Genomic DNA, 4,705 nt, shown 5'->3' with positions numbered 1-4,705 from the left:
TAGTAAGCAATAAAGTAATGGTATTTATAATAGTGTACCGAGTATGAAACAGTTATTAGCGTTTAGTGCATGACACAGTTTTAAGGGTTGAAACAAAAAAAACCTCAAAAACGAAGATTAAAACCCGTAGTAAAGAATCAACGTAGCTAAAAGGTGTTTATAGCAGTCTATGAAGCAAACGGAAGCTAAATTATTGCAAAGTAAAGTAAATGTAAAGTTGTAATGAAGGCAAACTTAGCTGAATATGTAGAAACGTCTGAATGCGTGTCTACAAAGTTATAAACATGTGATTTTGAATAAACTGCGCATGCGTATTCTAGATCTAAATAATTCGCGCAAGCCCATACACATTGTATTTAGTGTAATGTTAATTTTTGTTAGGAAATTACACGCGGGTTAGGTGTTGTGTCAAATACATTGCAAAGAGTTGTTTGTTTTGAAGTTATGCACAAAGCTAGCTACACAATGGGCTATCTATGCTCTGCGGTTTCTAGCGATGTAAGTCCGCAGACATTCCGCTGTGCCATTGGGGGGGGGGGGCACATTGTAAAGAAAAAACTAAAGTTGAAATCGAAGCTAGTCATCGCGTGATGACAACGACATTGTGCCATCGTGTAGTATACTCGTTGCATTAAAAAGTTTGACTAAGCAAAAAAACAGGTAAGACAATTCTGAATTGAAAAGCCAGTATGCAATCCGACTTCACGGACAAAGGCCTTTCTAACGATATATTTATACTGTTTGATCGAGAAATTTGCGAGAAAAGTTCCGGACAGACAAACGCCAGCGTATTGTTTTTATGGGTGTTTTGATATTCATTATTTAACTGAACAAAATCAGAAAAATTAAAACGTAAAACTGAATGTTCTGGTTTAAAACTTGTTTGTTTGTTTTTGAATTTCGCGCAGTGTAAGACTAGAGGGAAGGCAGCTAGTCATCACCACCCACCGCCAACTTTTGGGCTACTCTTTTACCAACGAATAGTGGATTGACCGTCACATTATAACGCCCCCACGGCTGAAAGGGCGAGCATGTTTGGTGGGTCGGGGATTTGAACCCACGACCCTCAGATTGCGAGTCGAGCGCCTTATCTGCCGGGCCTCTCTGGTTTAAAACTTGTTAGTTAAGGCAAATCTGCTAATTATGACATACTACTCATCAACGAATAACATTTCTTTGTATGGTTTTATAACTTGAAGTGAGATAGATATTTGTTTCGTGAAATATTCTTCAATCTATATATTTTGTAAGTTGTATTTAATTACTTAGACGTGTCCTTAGTTAACCATGCAAATTTCTAAGCGTCCAGAATGATTAGATTTGTAAAAGACCCACTTTGCTTATTAATTTTTTTTTTCTGGTTTTTCTTTCAAAATATACAAAAAAATTAATTTAATATTTTGAAGTTGGAGGAACTATTACTTCAGTCGCACACGAAAAGCAAGAACTCAAAAACAAATATAAGTAATAAATCATGTCTTTATAAACTGACTTTGATATGTACTTGTGAATTCTTATTACTGCATAGTTTCACCTTCAAATGTTTAGGTCAATACTTACAGTAAAGCGGCTTATTTTACTTATTACGTATACAAATCTGAGCAAAATGGCTGAGGTGTGAGTTGTTTACAAAAACATTCAGACTTCATTTTAAAAAAATCATCATTCAAAATATATTTCTCAGTAATAAAGATTTACACATTTGAATTAACCTAATAAAATTGAACAAATATGTAACGTATTTGAATTGCAGTAATACAAAATATACGCTGGTAATAAAAAAATCATTGGTAACATTATAAGCTTTAATTGTGCGCATTTCCTATATAAAGTTTCGTGTTATTTTCTATAAGTGTATCAATAATGAGAACGATGCCATTTCATTAACTTTATTTAGTTCTTAGTTTCGTCTTGGTAAGCACTACTGGTAACATCTCACCAAGTTATGATAAATTAACGCACTTCAAATAAATTTGAATTAATATTATCATAAAATAATGTCATTTACGGAATGGTTGAGAAGTGGTGGTTGTATTCCACATGGTGACAGTTAAACTCATCCCTCGTGTGCGTTAATGAAACTGGTAAAATCGTTTGCATAGCACAACTCCTAGCTTTTGCGTCCCGTTTTCTTCCCTCACAGAGTTGTGTCTAAATACCTTCGTCCAGTGACAAACTGCAGCAAATGTTCGTGTATGGCTGGCGGAAAGATACAAACACTCGATGATTTACTGCAGGAACAAGGATCTTATTGACAAGAATGTCACGTGACATAGACCACCCTCAAATATCAGTGTTTCCGCTTGCAGGTGTTAACAGGCAAAAGCCAACAAGTTAAAGAAAGTATTATTTAGTTTTGCCATAGAAAGAACGCGACCTTTTTTATGTCTTTTGTTTTGTTGCATAGGGCGCATTGCTTTTGATGTTTTATGTATAGCGGATTTTTTTTGTTATATTTACATATGAATATTATAACCCGAAGGTAAGGGTCTTACAGTCTGTTAATGTTATCATATCGAAACTAACGTTTGTCTCTTTTTTTATCATTACTAGTTTTCATTATTTTTCTTTATTTCATTTCATTTTTTGTTTTATTAGTTTTTATCTCGTACTTGTCCTTAAGGCGGGAATAAAGTCTTGTCACGCTGACAAAAAACTTACAAGGCAATAATTAAACTTTATTACGATACAAAAAGACAAGAAAATACATGAAAACAACAAAATTAGAATTATTCCGCTATAGAGGTGTCCAAGCACTGACCAATAAGGTTTATTTATTTCTACTATTGGGACAACGTGATTTCTTTAGACTAGATCTATTTTTGAAGACGTGTAATTTTTTCTTCTCCAATAAAACTCGACTAATTATTATTTAGTTTTTTTTCCAAAGTTATAAACTTGTTCTCAGACATAAGATGGTTGATGTTAACCGACAGCGCCACTGCTCGTATAGAAAACAAACCTGTGCCATTTCACAGTACTCAACGTACGAAAACTGAAGAAAAGCTGGAAATGTTCTTTCAAGTGAGATGTCTGTAGCTACGATTGTAGGTTTAATTTATATACACGTATTGTCAAGTGATTCATATCGTGACTTTATTCTGACAAACAATAATGACATATTTCTTTCATTTTGTACTGCTCTGTTGTTATTTCTACGAGTGAAACACAAATGATGATATGATATTCGACCTGAAGTGACGTACTTCTATGTATTTTTTTTTTAATTGAGTGTTTAAAATACCTCGTAAGTGTACATCGAAAACAAAACATTATAAAGCCATTTTGGATTTTATAGAAAAAGAGAATTAAATATGCGGAAAAACTTTGTGCAAGTAAAAACTTGTTCCAATACGTGGATACATCGACTGTCAAAGTCTATCACTTAATTCACGTGACTTAAGCCATCCCAGATCATTCAAAAGAGAAAGGGGAGAAAAAAAGGCTTAATATCATTCACTTTAATAACACAGGCCTGCGATGGTTTTATTGTCTTGAAATACTTACATGTTCTACAGTAATTCCTGTACCTGACTCCGAAAATGATATCCATTTATCTCCATCACGTACAGATTTTTCACAAAATCGTCATATGTACTTTTACGTAAGTGAATCACTTTTATTGAAATCAGGTCATATTTTGCTATGCTTAAAATGTTTACAACTATTGGCTATAGATTTCTCTAGACCAATCGCGACGTGAGAGTCTTATCGATCCTTCTAGAACCCAAACATAACAATCATAGTAACAAAAAATGTATATTGTGGTAAACGAAATAATAATTTGATCTAAGTAAGAGTTTTTTTTCTTCCTGATTTGTAAAAAATCCTTATGTGATAAAAAAAATTAATATTACTTTTGAAACCTGTGTAGCTGAATTATGGAAAATTCATTATTAAAACCAAAACAACTTTTATTAAATTCGCAGGCCTGTGTAATTGATGGTAGTGATATAATTTTTTCGTTTCTTTTTGAATTTCGTGTCTCCCCCAGTGTCACAGCGGTATGTCTGCGGAATTACAACGCTAGAATCCGGGTTTCGATACTAGTGGTGGGCAGAGCACAGCTAGCCCATTGTGTAGCTTTATGCTTAATTACAAACAAACAAACCTTGAATTTCGTGCAATTTCGTCCCTATTTTTGAATTGATAGACTAGACAATGGTTCTCAATTTTTTTTTTCTCGGACCACCTAATGTTTTTTATTATTATTATATCGGTGAACCACAATAGGGTTTATCTATACACTGTGCTGCCGCTTCCTTTCCGTAAATATGTAACCTTCTCCAACACCACCCGAACGGAGTTTGTGAACCACGGATTAAAAACTGCTGGTCTAGAGAAGAAACAGCTAGTCAACACCACCCATTCCCAACTCTTGAGCTATTCTTGTCTAGCCAAATAATGGGACTTAACAGTTACTCTTATAGCGCACCTACAAACCCACAAAGTATGGAATGCGTTTTTGCAACAACAGGTCCTGAACCGTGAACTCTCGTATTTACAGTATGCGCACGCTTACCCAATAGACTATGCCCCGCCCGGCTTAACTGTAAGTTTCGGGGCTTATAACGCTAAAATTTGGCGTTCGATCCCCACAAAGGACATAGCTCAAGACAGTCCATTGCGTAATTTTGCTCTAAAACAAACAGAAAAAACATACCCTCAAATATAAGATACTGATATTGTCACTGTATGTAAGAAC

General features: G+C 34.5%; 1 protein-coding gene across 1 annotated transcript in view; it reads right to left on the bottom strand.

Annotated features, from left to right (window-relative positions):
* LOC106478817 (meteorin-like protein) overlaps positions 1-4,705 on the bottom strand; it is a 66,858-nt gene that overhangs the window by 37,043 nt on the left and 25,110 nt on the right. The window lies entirely within an intron of this gene.

Source organism: Limulus polyphemus, unplaced genomic scaffold (assembly GCF_000517525.1).
Source record: "Limulus polyphemus unplaced genomic scaffold, Limulus_polyphemus-2.1.2 Scaffold253, whole genome shotgun sequence".
Lineage (NCBI taxonomy): Eukaryota > Metazoa > Arthropoda > Merostomata > Xiphosura > Limulidae > Limulus > Limulus polyphemus.
Note: the sequence above shows the minus strand (reverse complement) of the source record. Positions and strands in the feature narration are given on the sequence as shown.